Here is a 16,607-nt window from a genome sequence, read left to right on the forward strand (position 1 = left end):
TTATAATAACATATTATTAGTTATCCTAAGGTTTGGGGTGGTTTCTCCTCAGGATTAGTTTTCTAAGGTTTTTCTAAGTTTTCATTGTTCTCATGAAATAAAATGTGGTGCATTTCTTTTGTACTAACAGAGGGCTTAACAAAATTTTCTAGTGAACTATGTTAATAAAGTAAGCTAGCAAAAATGTGGTTGGCCTCTGATTCTTATTTTAAACTCCCTTTTCTATTTTTCTTTAATTTAAGTCAAAACAAGTTTTAATGGTAAACCTCTCCCTAATCTAGTGTACTGAGGGGTTTATTATTTTTAAACAAGATAGTTAGTGGTTAAGTATCTCTCTAATTTTTCTTGACCTCAGTCTAACAGTGTAGCTATTTTTCCTTCTTTATTTAGCTTTTGGTCAGTTCACTAATTAAATCTAAACTTTAAAATTTTATACAATACTTAGGGTGTTTTGTATTTTTCCTAAGTAGTTCATATTATTTAGAACCTAGCAAATTGGTTTGACTAAATTTGGTTGAATAAAACTGAAGTTATGAATTTTGCAAGCTCTGCCTGCATTTAAATGAATAATGTTTAAAAGGTTTAATGAAAAACCAGTTTACACCGAGGACCCTGGGTTTTTCCTAAACCAACTCTTTAACTTATGCCCCTGCGGAACTATGCACCTGAGTCTCTGACTATTCAAAACCCCCCGGCTTCATCTCCTTTCTCCCCGAGATCCCTCCCCCCCCTTGAAATAGTAACCACGGGAGTAAACAGGGCGGCGCGGCTTACCGGTGGCGAGGGAGGTCCGGCGAAGGGTGGGGTTAGCTCCAGGAAGTCCTTGTGGTCACGTCGAGGTACGGCTCGTCGACGGTGATGGCCGGAATCGGTCGGGCCACGTGCGCAGGCGGGTGGGCTCGTCGGCGGCGTGTGCTCCGGCCTGCTCACGGCGGTAGGGTTTCAATCCAAGGGCACAGGTAGCTTCACGGGGTGCTAAGGAAACTACCCGTGCAAGGAATCGAAGAAAGACTCACTGTGGAGCTCGGTCCACGTACGTCGGCGATCGGGTGAAGTCTAGCGACGTCGATCCGGTGTCTCCGGCGAGGTAGAGCTCGATTCCTGGCTCTGGAAGCTTCACCGAGACACGCAGAGGCTCTCTCGAGGGTCGGACGGGGCAAGGAATGGCTAGGGTGGCCGGTCTACGGTGGTCGGTCCTCGGGCGGCCGCTGGCACGCCGTGCGCAGAGCGATCGCCGGTGAACTTGCGCTCCGGCGAGGTTGAGAACGAGCGGGGGCGTACGGTCGAGGCCTCGGTCAGGTTTATAGGCGCGTGCGCAGGCGTGGGCACGGGTTTGGCTTGGCGTGGCGCGGTGCTCGCGGGGCCGAGCGCCGGGGCGTGCTCTGGCGCGCCAGAACGCGTCGAACACGTGGGCGTTTGTTTCTGCCTCTGTTCAAACGCTTGCAGGGATCACAAACATGCGAATCTCGCCGAGGGTCTTGTGCAAATCTCTTCCTGGCACCTAGGGCTAGCTATTGTGTGTGAGTTCCGATGGGAGATATGCCTTAAGTCACAAGATATGGGGGCACCAAGTCAGGGCTGTCGGCACTGTTCAACCCGAGACAAAACTCGTGTCAAAACGTGTCAAAAGGGCTTGGCTTCGGTTTAAACTTTTCTGGTGTGTTCCTAAGGTAATTTGGCTTCTTTTTGTTATTTAGACCATAAGGTTTTGGCGCCATTAAAAAGGTGAACACTTCTGATCTCTAGATTAGGGTTGAATTTTGACTTAGAGAAATTGTGGGTTACCCTATGGTGTCCTCCACTTGGGGGCTGATTTGGGGGTCTTTGAGGGGTCTTTTTGTAACATTTCTCTACCTGTATTTTGTAGATATATTAATGTACTTAAACTTTGGTTAAGGGTTAAAGTCATGAAATGTTCATTTGCTTATCCTTTCCATTAATCCAGTGTTTGGGGACTAATGGCTCAAGAAGGGGGTCTAGGGTTTTAGCCTCTTTTGTCCAAGGTGAGAATTTCATGAAATTCTTGGGTATTGCTTTTGCCATGAACCTTCCTTAATTAATCCATGGTTTCTAAAGTTTTGGGTGCTCCTTCTCCTTTACTTAAACACATGTGATAATAGGCCATGAGTGCTTGTATTGAGCCAGGGCCTTGGGTAACACCTGGGGTGTTACACAATGTCCATGCATTGTGACGACACACCAAAACAAATATTACACTTAATCTTAGCCAAAAGTCCTAGAAAGGTATGAATTGAAAATGAGTCATGTCCTCCTTTTTTATAGCTCGTTCAGTCGCGTCTCCACCTTTACCTAGTGGGGTGATACTATGTGGGAGCGCTGCCCTACCTATGGCTTCCTGTCGTGTTGGGCTTAGGTGGTTTCTCACGGTCCATATGTGGGGTAACAGTCCACTAATATGGGCTTTGGTGGTTTTCATGGCCTATATATGGGGTAATGGTACACTGCTAGGGGAGGGGAATAGGCATATGCGCTTAACGTGTCACACTGGATGACCGTCGAAACTAGTGCTTTATAGTAGTAGAGATATAGATGGAACCATTGTGGATAGTCTCTGTCACACCCGGTTTTTAGGGGCACCAAAACCCGGGCGCAAAATTTACCAAGTGTGCTGGGATCAAGTCTCACGCATATGATGACTCATGGTACATAAATTAATGTCACATCATTAATATATAACGGAGTTCTATACAAAATAGATAAATAATTACATCATACGAAGACAACGATCTAGCAACCCAAAGTTGACTAGGAGATGACGGCCTAGACCTCTCATGAACCCATCACAACATCCTTTATGCGCCTCATTCTGCGGTACCTGTTCTTGCCCTGGGAAGAATGTGAGTACAACAAGGGTGAGCTCGCATACGTTCATCGCTCAACAAGTTGTGGGGAATAATGTGCATGAACTCACCAAAAGTGGGAGATCATGTGAAGTGTAAGGCTTACCAAAGAGGATGGTTAAAGCTGAGCATTGCTTTTAAAGTTGGTCAAATTTTTATTAGCAGTTACTAAGTATAAGTAGATACCAATCCAATTAAATAAGAGATCACAATTAATAATAACACCCATGATGCAATGCATGTGACAGATTAAGTTTAGTTCCATAAGTTAATCATGCGAGAGTCCTGAGCTGCTCATGACTGCGAGCACGGTTGATATACCGGTTTTACACTCTGCAGAGGTTGCGCCCTTTACCCACAAGTCGTGTTACCCATTCGCCAAGGGATTGTGACTTCTCATTCATCTCCGCCGAGGAGACGAGGTAGGGTAGCACTAGGAGGCCTTTATAAAGTTCCACTAGCTTCAGAAAACTGAAAGTCGCATAGAGGGGGTGAATAGGGTGAATCTGAAATTTATAAACTTAAGCACAACTACAAGCCGGGTTAGCGTTAGAAATATGAATGAGTCCGAGAGAGAGGGCAAAAACAAATCGCAAGCAAATAAAGAGTGAGACACAAGGATTTGTTTTACCGAGGTTTGGTTCTTGCAAACCTACTCCCCGTTGAGGTGGTCACAAAGACCGGGTCTCTTTCAACCCTTTCCCTCTCTCAAACAGTCACTTAGACCGAGTGAGCTTCTCTTCTCAATCAAACGGGACACAAAGTCCCCGCAAGGAACACCACACAATTGGTGTCTCTTGCCTCGGTTACAATTGAGTTGATCACAAGAAAGAATGAGAAAAAGAAGCAATCCAAGTGCAAGAGCTCAAATGAACTCAAGTCACTCTCTCACTAGTCACTATTTGATTCTGAATGATCTATGGACTTGAGAGAGGATTTGATCTCTTTGGTGTGTCTTGTATTGAATGCTATAGCTCTTGTAAGGTGTGGGAAGTCAGAAAACTTGGATGCAATGAATGGTGGGTGGTTGGGGGTGTTTATAGCCCCAACCACCAAACTAGTCGTTTGGTGAAGACTGCTGTCGCATGGCGCACCGGACAGTCCGGTGCGCCTGCCACGTCACCTGGCCGTTGGATTCCGACCGTTGGAGCTTCTGTCTTCTGGGCCACCGGACAGTCCGGTGGTGCACCGGACAGGCACTGTTTAGTGTCCGTTGCGCCATCTGGCTTTGCTCTGACTCTGCAGACGACCGTTGGCGCGAAGTAGTCGTTGCTCCGCTGGCACACCGGACAGTCCGGTGCGCCACCGGACACTGTCCGGTGCTACACCGGACAGTCTGGTGAATTATGGCGGAGCGGCCTCCAGAATTCCCGAAGGTGAGCAGTTCAGAGTTGGAGTCCGTGGTGCACCGGACACTGTCCGGTGGCACACCGGACAGTCCGGTGTGCCAGACCAGGGCACACTTCGGCTGACTTTTGCTCTCTATATTTGAATCCTTTTTCGGTCTTTTTATTGGTTTGTTGTGAACCTTTGGCACCTGTAGAACTCATAATCTAGAGCAAACTAGTTAGTCCAATTATTTGTGTTGGGCAATTCAACCACCAAAATTCATTAGGAAAAGGTGTAAGCCTATTTCCCTTTCAATCTCCCCCTTTTTGGTGATTGATGCCAACACAAACCAAAGCAAATATAGAAGTGCATAATTGAACTAGTTTGCAAAATGTAAGTGCAAAGGATACTAAGGTTTGAATCAATAAATTCTCATAAGATGCGCATGGATTGATTTCTTTATTTTTAACATTTTGGACCACGCTTGCACCACATATTTTGTTTTTGCAAATTCTTTTGTAAATTCTTTTCAAAGTCCTTTTGCAAATAGTCAAAGGTAAATGAATAAGATTTTGAGAAGCATTTTCAAGATTTGAAATTTTCTCCCCCTGTTTCAAATGCTTTTCCTTTGACTAAACAAAACTCCCCCTTAATCAAATCCTCCTCTTAGTGTTCAAGAGGGTTTTAGATATTAGTTTTGAAGGGGTTTGTTGGGACTGTGCTTCGTCGCCGAAGGTCTTGTAGGAAGAAGCAGTTTTCGGCTGAAGCTGTTCGTATGAGATGACTGAAGGTTCCTCTTCATGAAGCTTCGGAATTTACAAACCGACATAAAAGTAGAATGACCTTTTAGTCCATAAGTGTTTGAGTCACCGTTGTAATCCCTTATGAGGGACATAATTGTAATTCCTCACAGGCTACGCCCTGTGCCTATAAATAGGTGAACAGTACCTCTGTACTGTTCACGCAATCTTGTGATCACTGGCACATTACGCTGGAATTATTGCTTTCTGCTAAGACGAAGGTATAAATGTATCTAAATATTATGTTTCAATATTTAGGTTCATGTAACAAAATATATGTGAATATTGTTATTCATTTTCGGCATGTCTTTCTATAATGCCTTGTGTTTTACATTTTACTTCATATTATTTTTCAAGTCTGATCACGAAGGTATGACCTTCGTGATATTTTGTTTATGGCCTTCGTCCGAAGCTCATTAAATCCTTGGGGAGATAATGCTTCCGCGGACGAAGGGCATTAATATTTAACATTTTATGTTGCCTTGTTCTTAATTCATAGCATTTGAGAACAAGTCCCCAACAGGGTTGTACCAATTTGAAATTCTATCAAAAGTAAGATACCGATTGAAAAATCATCAATTGAAAAATGTTTTCTTAACTCAAATTTTTTGAAATTGGTGGTGGTGCGGTCCTTTTGCTTTGGGCTAATACTTTCTCCCCCTTTGGCATGAATCGCCAAAAACGGATACTTGAGTGAAATATAAGCCCTTTTACTTTCTCTCCCTATGGTAAATAACATAAGAGTGAAGATTATACCAAAGTTGGAGAGTTGCTCGGAGCAACGGCGAAGGATGAGTAATTTGATGGAGTGGAAGCCTTTGTCTTCGCCGAGGACTCCAATTCCCTTTCAATCTATGACTTAGCATGAAATTCACTTGAAAACACATTAGTCATAGCATATAAAAGAGATATGATCAAAGGTATATTAATGAGCTATGTGTGCAAAACATCAAAAGAAATTCCGAGAATCAAGAATATTTAGCTCATGCCTAAGTTTGTTAAATGTTTGTTCATCTAGTGGCTTGGTAAAGATATCGGCTAATTGTTCTTTGGTGTTAATATACGCAATCTCGATATCCCCCTTTTGTTGGTGATCCCTTAGAAAATGATACCGAATGGCTATGTGTTTAGTGCGGCTATGTTCAACGGGATTATCTGCCTTGCGGATTGCACTCTCATTATCACATAAAAGAGGAACTTTGGTTAATTTGTAACCATAGTCCCTAAGGGTTTGCCTCATCCAAAGTAATTGTGCGCAACAATGGCCTGCGGCAATATACTCGGCTTCGGCGGTAGAAAGAGCTACGGAATTTTGCTTCTTTGAAGCCCAAGACACCAGGGATCTTCCCAAGAACTGGCAAGTCCCCGATGTGCTCTTTATATTATTTTTACACCTCGTCCAATCGGCATCCGAATAACCAGTTAAATCAAATGTGGATCCCCTAGGGTACCAAAGGCCAAACTTAGGAGTATAAACTAAATATCTCAAGATTCGTTTTATGGCCCTAAGGTGAGCTTCCTTAGGATCGGCTTGGAATCTTGCACACATGCATACGGAAAGCATAATATCCGGTCGAGATGCACATAAATAAAGCAAAGATCCTATCATCGACCGGTATACCTTTTGATCTACGGATTTATCTCCTGTGTCGAGGTCGAGATGCCCATTGGTTCCCATGGGTGTCTTGATGGGCTTGGCATCCTTCATCCCAAACTTGTTTAGAATGTCTTGAATATACTTCGTTTGGCTAATGAAGGTGCCCTCTTGGAGTTGCTTCACTTGAAATCCTAAGAAGTACTTCAACTCCACCATCATAGACATCTCGAATTTTTGTGTCATAATCCTACTAAATTCCTCACATGTAGATTCGTTAGTAGACCCAAATATAATATCATCAACATAAATTTGGCATACAAACAAATCATTTGCAAGAGTTTTAGTAAATAAAGTAGGATCGGCCTTTCCGACTTTGAAGCCATTAGTGATAAGGAAGTCTCTTAGGCATTCATACCATGCTCTTGGGGCTTGCTTGAGCCCATAAAGCGCCTTAGAGAGTTTATATACATAGTTAGGGTACTCACTATCTTCAAAGCTGGGAGGTTGCTCAACATAGACCTCCTCCTTGATTGGTCCATTTAGGAAGGCACTCTTCACGTCCATTTGGTAAAGCTTGAAGCCATGGTAAGTAGCATAGGCAAGTAAAATGCGAATTGATTCTAGCCTAGCTACGGGTGCATAGGTTTCACCGAAATCCAAACCTTCGACTTGTGAATATCCCTTGGCCACAAGTCGGGCTTTGTTCCCTGTCACCACACCATGCTCATCTTGCTTGTTGCAGAAAACCCACTTGGTTCCTACAACATTTTGGTTAGGACGTGAAACTAAATGCCAAACCTCATTCCTAGTGAAGTTGTTGAGCTCCTCTTGCATTGCCATCACCCAATCCGAATCTTGAAGTGCTTCCTCTACCTTGTGTGGCTCAATAGAGGAAACAAAAGAGTAATGTTCACAAAAATGAGCAACACGAGATCGAGTAGTTACCCCCTTTTGAATATCGCCGAGGATGGTGTTCACGGGGTGATCTCGTTGTATTGCTTGGTGGACTATTGGGTGTGGTGGCCTTGTAACTTGTTTATCTTCCTCATCTTGATCATGGGCATCTCCCCCTTGATCATTGCTCTCCTCTTGAGGTGGCTCATCTTCCTGATCTTTTCCTTCATCATCTTGAGCCTCATCCTCATCCTGAGTTGGTGGAGATGCTTGCATGGAGGAAGATGGTTGATCTTGTGCATTTGGAGGATCTTCGGATTCTTTAGGACACACATCCCCAATGGACATGTTCCTTAGCGTGACGCACGGAGCCTCTTCATCATCTAGCTCATCAAGATCAACTTGCTCTACTTGAGAGCCGTTAGTCTCATCAAACACAATGTCACAAGAAACTTCAACTAGTCCAGAGGACTTGTTAAAGACTCTATATGCCCTTGTGTTTGAATCATATCCTAGTAAAAAGCCTTGTACATCCTTAGGAGCAAATTTAGATTTTCTACCTCTTTTAACAAGAATAAAGCATTTGCTACCAAAGACTCTAAAATATGAAACATTGGGCCTTTTACCGGTTAGGAGTTCGTATGATGTCTTCTTGAGGATTCGGTGTAGATATAATCGGTTGATGGCGTAGCATGCGGTGTTGACTGCCTCGGCCCAAAACCGATCCGAAGTCTTGTATTCATCAAGCATGGTCCTTGCCATGTCCAATAGAGTTCGATTCTTCCTCTCCACTACACCATTTTGTTGTGGTGTGTAGGGAGAAGAGAACTCATGCTTGATGCCCTCCTCCTCAAGGAAGCCTTCAATTTGTGAGTTCTTGAACTCCGTCCCGTTGTCGCTTCTTATTTTCTTGATCCTTAAGCCGAACTCGTTTTGAGCCCGTCTCAAGAATCCCTTTAATGTCTCTTGGGTATGAGATTTTTCCTGCAAAAAGAACACCCAAGTGAAGCGAGAATAATCATCCACAATAACTAGACAGTACTTACTCCCGTCGATGCTTATGTAAGCAATCAGGCCGAATAGGTCCATGTGTAGGAGCTCGAGTGGCCTGTCAGTCGTCATGATGTTCTTGTGTGGATGATGAACACCAACTTGCTTCCCTGCCTGACATGCGCTACAAATCTTGTCTTTCTCAAAATGAACATTTGTTAGTCCCAAAATGTGTTCTCCCTTTAGAAGCTTGTGAAGATTCTTCATTCCAACATGTGCTAGTCGGCGATGCCAGAGCCAGCCCATGTTAGTCTTAGCAATCAAGCAGGTGTCGAATTCAGCTCTATCAAAATCTACTAAGTATAGCTGACCCTCTAACACTCCCTTAAAGGCTATTGAATCATCACTTCTTCTAAAGACAGTAACACCTATATCCGTAAAAAGACAGTTGTAACCCATTTTACATAATTGTGAAACTGAAAGCAAGTTATAATCTAAAGAATCTACAAGAAAAACATTGGAAATGGAATGGTCAGGAGATATAGCAATTTTACCCAATCCTTTGACCAAACCTTGATTTCCATCCCCGAATGTGATAGCTCGTTGGGGATCTTGGTTTTTCTCGTAGGAGGAGAACATCTTCTTCTCCCCTGTCATATGGTTTGTGCACCCGCTATCGATGATCCAACTTGAGCCCCGGATGCATAAACCTACAAAACAAATTTAGTTCTTGATTTTAGGTACCCAAACGGTTTTGGGTCCTTTGACATTAGATACAAGAACTTTGGGTACCCAAACACAAGTCTTTGATCCCTTGTGTTTGCCCCCAACATACTTGGCAACTACCTTGCTGGATTTGTTAGTCAAAACATAAGATGCATCAATAGTTTTAAATGAAATGTTAGAATAATTTGATGCAATAGGAGTTTTCTTCTTAGGCAATTTAGCACGGGTTGATTGGCTAGAGCTAGATGTCTCACCCTTATACATAAAGGCATGATTAGGGCCAGAGTGAGACTTCCTAGAGTGAATTCTCCTAATATTGTGCTCGGGATAACCGGCAGGGTACAAAATATAACCCTCGTTATCCTGAGGCATGGGAGCCTTGCCCTTAACAAAGTTTGACAATCTTTTAGGAGGGGCATTAAGTTTGACATTGTCTCCCTTTTGGAAGCCAATGCCATCCTTGATGCCAGGGCGTCTCCCACTATAAAGCATGTTTCTAGCAAATTTAAATTTTTCATTTTCTAAGTCATGCTCATTAATTTTGGCATTAAGTTGAGCTATGTGATCATTTTGTTTCTTAATTAAAGCTAGGTGATCATGAATAGCATCAACATTAATGTCTCTACATCTAGTACAAATGGAAATATGCTCAACGGTAAATGTAGAGGGTTTGCAAGATTTTAGTTCAACAATCTTAGCATGTAAAATGTCATTGTCACTTCTAAGATTTGAAATGGTAACATTGCAAACATCTAATTCCTTAGCCTTAGCAATTAATTTTTCATTCTCGTTTCTAAGGCTAGCAAGAGAGACATTCAATTCTTCAATCCTAGCAAGTAAACTAACATTATCATCTCTAAGATTGGAAATTGAATCATTGCAAACATTTGAATCAACCTCAGCAATTATTTTAGCATTCTTATTTCTAAGGTTGGCAATAATATCATGGCAAGTACTTAGCTCACTAGATAGTTTTTCACATTTTTCTACTTCTAGAGCGTAAGCATTTTTAACCTTAACATGCTTCTTGTTTTCCTTAATTAGGAAGTCCTCTTGGGTGTCCAAGAGTTCATCCTTCTCATGAATAGCACTAATTAATTCATTTAACTTCTCTTTTTATTGCATGTTTAGGTTGGCAAAAAGAGTGCGCAAATTATCCTCTTCATCACTAGAATTATCCTCATCACTAGAGGTTGCATATTTAGTGGAGGATTTTGATTTTACCTTCTTCTTTTTGCCGTCCTTTGCCATGAGGCACTTGTGGCCGACGTTGGGGAAGAGGAGTCCTTTGGTGACGGCGATGTTGGCGGCGTCCTCGTCGGAGGAGGAGCCGGTGGAGCTCTCGTCGGAGTCCCACTCGCGGCACACATGGGCATCGCCGCCCCTCTTCTTGTGGTACCTCTTCTTTTCTCTCCTCTTGCCCTTCTTGTCGTTATCCCTGTCACTGTCACTTGATAATGGACATTTTGCAATAAAGTGGCCAGGCTTACCACACTTGTAGCACACTTTCTTGGAGCGGGATTTGTAGTCCTTCCCCCTCCTTTACTTGATGATTTAGCGGAAACTCTTGATGATGAGCGCCATCTCCTCATTGTCGAGCTTGGAGGCGTCAATGGGGAGTCTATTTGATGTAGACTCTTCCTTCTTTTCCTCCGTCGCCTTGAATGCGACCGGTTGTGCTTCGGGCGTGGAGGAGGCATCTTGCTCGATGATTTTCTTTGAGCCTTTGATCATCAACTCAAAGCTCACAAATTTTCCTATTACTTCCTCGGGAGACATTAGTGTATATCTAGGATCACCACGTATTAATTGAACTTGCGTAGGGTTAAGAAAAACGAGTGATCTAAGAATAACCTTGACCATTTCATGGTCATCCCATTTGGTGCTCCCGAGGTTGGGCACTTGGTTCACCAAGGTCTTGGGCCGGTTGTACATCTCTTGTGGCTCCTCCCCTTGGCGAAGCCTGAAGCAACCGAGCTCCCCCTCGATCGTCTCCCGCTTGGTGATTTTTGTCACCTCGTCTCCTTCGTGCGCGGTCTTGAGTACGTCCCAAATTTCCTTGGAGCTCTTCAATCCTTGCACCTTGTTATACTCCTCTCGACTTAGAGAGGTGAGGACTATAGTGGTGGCTTGGGAGTTGAAGTGCACGATTTGGGCCACCTCGTCCTCATCATAATCTTCATCCCCTACGGATGGTACTTGTACACTAAACTCAACAACAACCCATATGCTTTTGTGGAGTGAGGTTAGGTGATATCTCATCATATCACTCCACCTAGAATAATCTTCACCGTCAAATGTCGGTGGTTTGCCTAGTGGGACAGAAAGTAATGGAGTATGCTTAGGAATGCGAGGATAGTGTAGGGGGATCTTACTATACTTCTTGCGCTCTTGGCGCTTAGAAGTGACGGACGCGGCGTCGGATCTGGATGTAGAGGGCGAGGAAGAATCAGTCTCATAGTAGACCACTTTCTTCATTTTCTTCTTCTTCTCGCCACTCTTGTGCGATCGAATGCGTGAAGGGGATCCATCTTTCTTCTTGTTGGCGGACTCCCTTGATGGAGCCTTCCCGTGGCTTGTAGCGGACTTCTCGCCGTCGATCACCATCTTCTTGGCGTGATCTCCCGACATCACTTCGAGCGGTTAAGCTCTAATGAAGCACCGGACTCTGATACCAATTGAAAAGTCGCCTAGAGGGGGGTGAATAGGGCGAATCTGAAATTTATAAACTTAAGCACAACTACAAGCCGGGTTAGCGTTAGAAATATGAATGAGTCCGAGAGAGAGGGCAAAAACAAATCGCAAGCAAATAAAGAGTGAGACACAAGGATTTGTTTTACCGAGGTTCGGTTCTTGCAAACCTACTCCCCGTTGAGGTGGTCACAAAGACCGGGTCTCTTTCAACCCTTTCCCTCTCTCAAACGGTCACTTAGACTGAGTGAGCTTCTCTTCTCAATCAAACGGGACACAAAGTCCCCGCAAGGACCACCACACAATTGGTGTCTCTTGCCTCGGTTACAATTGAGTTGATCACAAGAAAGAATGAGAAAAAGAAGCAATCCAAGCGCAAGAGCTCAAATTAACACAAGTCACTCTCTCACTAGTCACTATTTGATTGTGAATGATCTATGGACTTGGGAGAGGATTTGATCTCTTTGGTGTGTCTTGTATTGAATGTTATAGCTCTTGTAAGGTGTGGGAAGTCAGAAAACTTGGATGCAATGAATGGTGGGTGGTTGGGGGTGTTTATAGCCCCAACCACCAAACTAGCCGTTTGGTGAAGACTGTTGTCGCATGGCGCACCGGACAGTCCGGTGCGCCTGTCACGTCACCTGGCCGTTGGATTCCGACCGTTGGAGCTTCTGTCTTCTGGGCCACTGGACAGTCCGGTGGTGCACCGGACAGGCACTGTTCAGTGTCCGGTGCGCCATCTGGCTCTGCTCTGACTCTGCAGACGACCGTTGGCGCGAAGTAGCCGTTGCTCCGCTAGCACACCGGACAGTCCGGTGAATTATAGCGGAGCGGCCTCCAGAATTCCCGAAGGTGAGCAGTTCAGAGTTGGAGTCCCTGGTGCACCGGACACTGTCCGGTGCGCCATACCAGGGCACACTTCGGCTGACTTTTGCTCTCCACATTTGAATCCTTTTTCGGTCCTTTTATTGGTTTGTTGTGAACCTTTGGCACCTGTAGAACTCATAATCTAGAGCAAACTAGTTAGTCCAATTACTTGTGTTGGGCAATTCAACCACCAAAATCCATTAGGAAAAGGTGTAAGCCTATTTCCCTTTCAAAAACCCGCTACGGTTTCTGAGAAGGGCAATATAGGAATCCCTCGTCCGAAAAGCCATCGCAGCATGATCGACCCGAGAACCTCCCTATACACAGCAGCTCTACTGTCCTTGCCCTTTCGGGTAAGGTAGTCCTCCACTAGCTTTCCTAATTAGTCAGTTAAGGGCATCCCATTCCACCCTTGTGGTAGCACAGATATCTCAAGTTAAGCTTCATGTTCCAATTAACACAATGATCTTATTACGAACAATAATTAAAATAACAACATAACTGGAACATGATCATAATGTAACATTAATCCCAAAGTTAGGTAGAGCAATAGCCAAACTACCCAAAAGTTCAGTGGTAAACAAGGTGTGAGATAAACAAATCTAGGGAAACCTGTTAGGTCCCATCAAATTAACCTAAGCATGTCACACTGATTAACATGAACATTATTGGGTAAAGAGAAAAGTGATCAAGGGCACAACTTGCCTTAGATTCGAGATTCTCAGGTACCAACTTGGTCTTCAAGTGACCCGTAACCTCGTTGCTAATCGTAGCAATACAAACAAACATGGTATATGCAAAATTAACATCATACCAAACATAAGAATAAACCGCATAATAATGCTCTACATATCGTAACGAGATCGTAGGTTCGAGAATTACTAAATTCGGAGTTACAGTAAAAGAGTTATCATTTTCCGAAGATTTACTAAATTCGAAGATAAACAAATTTAATATCAATATAATGCAACTAGAATGGATCAAAAAGGAGTTAATATGAATTAAACAAGTTTTTGGAATAATTTGTATACTAAAAATCATTTTCTGATTTAATTCTGAATTTTTCCTAATGACTTTGGACTGCGAACGTAATTACCCAAGAGCACAGGGTCCAACTTGTGAAAAATAGGACCGATCTGTAATACTCTTTATATTGTCGTGGACGACAGGTTAGTTTGCCAAAAGTACAGGGACTTATATCGTAACGAGCTCGCAGATGAGGCGGTTGCAACGACCACCGAGATCACCGGAGGGGGGAGTTGTTAAGGGTGTGTTTGGTTTAACTTTTGGCTTTGGCTTTTGCCCCCCTAAAAGCCAAAAGCCAACCAAAGGGCTGGATCCACGAAGCAGCTTTTCTTAAAAGCCGACTTTATCGTAGTGCAAATCTGAAAGCACCCCTGGACCTGCTTTTAGTGGCTTTTCGGATGGAACTATGAAAACATATATCGAAGAATTTTTAATGGCTTTTAATGGTTTCCACCAAACGGTTTTTAGCTTTTTAACAGCTCACAGTCTACAGCAGCTTTTTCCACAGCTCACAGCCCACAGCAACTTTTTCACAACCACAGTCCAACCAAACAGACCCTAATCTTCGTGCAAATCCAGCTCGGACTCCTGTTCACAGCCGAACCAATCCAGCGGAGACGAGGTGCCTGACGGTGAAGGCCCACAGGTAAGCGAGTTTGCGGTGCGCGCTGTATGAAGTGAGGTCGGCATGTGGGCCAGCCATGTCGGTATCAGCGACAACGGTTCACGCGGTGGCATGTACTGGCACACGGGCCCACATAACATCGATAGAGGCAACGTGTGCATGGGGGAGAACGGCTAGAGGCCGCCAGGTGGGGCTAGGCCGTCGGCACCAGGCCCAAGTCAAACGTAGTGGGAGATAGGCCGAGTTGGGTATCATTTGGGCCCATGAGGTTGGTCTTCTTCTCTTTTTCTTTTTCCTTTATATTCTCTTTTCTATTTCCAATTAGAAATAGTCAAACCAAATTCAAATTTCTGTTTTGAATTTCAGATTCCCAATCTCAACATAATCCTAATGTGAATATAAATCCTACTATTTTTAATATTATTATTCAGTCTCCGTCCCATTTTTTTAATTCTAACAATAATTGACTTTATTAAAAATTTCTTTTCTCATTTTCTGTTGTATATTTTCATTTGTAATTTGAGGTCAAATTTGAGTTATGATTTCTTTATTTCAACAAAATGTATCACCACAAACACATCAATATGAGATGCACATTTTTTGTATTTATTTATTGGTTACTTGACTAATTTAATACCATTATCTGATTATGAAAAGGAAGGGAACTAATAAATCTCCAAAGGCTTCAAAAATTCCCAAAATACTAACATAACTATATTTATTTGTTTATATCATTATTTTCTCTGATCCAAATTTTTGGGCTTTACAGTCTCCATTACTTGGTAGCAAGTGCACTATAGAATGGATGCGGGGGAGAGGGAGATGTCGAATCAAGCGGAACAAATCTAGGAGTAGAAGGGGCATATATATTGAGGGAGAAGGATATTGTCATGTTTGTGTTGCATTCTAAATCACTTCGGTTGCTCTTCAAGTTAATTCCACATCTACAAGAGCAACAAGTGCAATAGAACTTCTCTACCTCTCTAAGTGTTTGCCTTGATCTTCATTTGTGTTGCGATCAAGATAACTTCGTAATCATTCGACCTACAAGCGACAAATGCAAGAAGATCACCTCTCCCTTACTCCGATTATTGTACCTCATGCTCTAACAACTAATTTGGGATCTAGTTTTGTTTAGGTATTGAAATTTCAGGTAGTCACCTATTCACCCCTTCGCCCTCTAGGCAACTATCACTTTCATTCAAATTCTTTGGTCCTTACTGAAAGGGAAATATGGTTAACCTTTTCTTATAATTAATTTTGGTGGTTGATCGTCAACACAAATACATGGACTAACTAGTTTATATAGAATTCATGTATTACAGGTGCACAAGGTTCAACATAAACCAATAAAAGAATCAAGTTAGGGACACAATTTGAAACGGAGCAAAGAACTTGAGTATGCTGAAAGTTGGCGCACCGGACTGTCCGGTGTGCCACTGGACAGTGTCCGGTGCACCAGGACCGTACAAGTGTCAATCAGCCACTCTCGGGAAAATGCAGGCGCACTCCGCTATAATTCACTGGACTGTCCGGTGAGCCAGCAAAGCAACGGCTATCCGCGCCATCGGTCGACTCTGACAGAGGGAACAGTGCAGCACTGTACCGCGCAGAAGTCATAGCAGTGAAGTCAGAGGGGCACCGGACTGTCCGGTGTGGCACCGGACTGTCCAGTGTCGCAAGAGGACAAAGCCTCCTAGAGTTGACCAGCTCCGAACCCTAACGGTTGGGTGACGTGGCAGCGCACTGGACAGTGCACAGTACCTGTCCGGTGGCGCACCGGACTCTTCGGTGCGCCCATCGCCAGCAGCTTCCCCAACGGCTGTGGAAGTAGTTGGGGCTATAAATACCCCCAACCACTTCATTCATATCCATCCAAGCATTCCAAACACCTCATTCAATACAATAGCAAAAGACTCCATTCCAAGACACATGAAATAGATTGAATCCTCTCTTAGTCTCCAAAATCAACTCAACTCCATTAGTGTCACACCCGGTTTTGGAAGGTAAACCGAATGCGAACCATGTACGTGCTAGGATCAGAAATTCACGTACACAACGATTACATAAATGACTCATCATAGCACAATGATTCGAATAACCATAAAGAGTAAGTAATAATATTAAAGACTAGAGTCATTTACATAATATGAATCAAAGTGCACATAATAGAAACGTAGCCAACGTAAACAAACCCACCA

The sequence above is a fragment of the Zea mays genome, chromosome 1 (assembly GCF_902167145.1).
Source record: "Zea mays cultivar B73 chromosome 1, Zm-B73-REFERENCE-NAM-5.0, whole genome shotgun sequence".
Classification (NCBI taxonomy): domain Eukaryota; kingdom Viridiplantae; phylum Streptophyta; class Magnoliopsida; order Poales; family Poaceae; genus Zea; species Zea mays.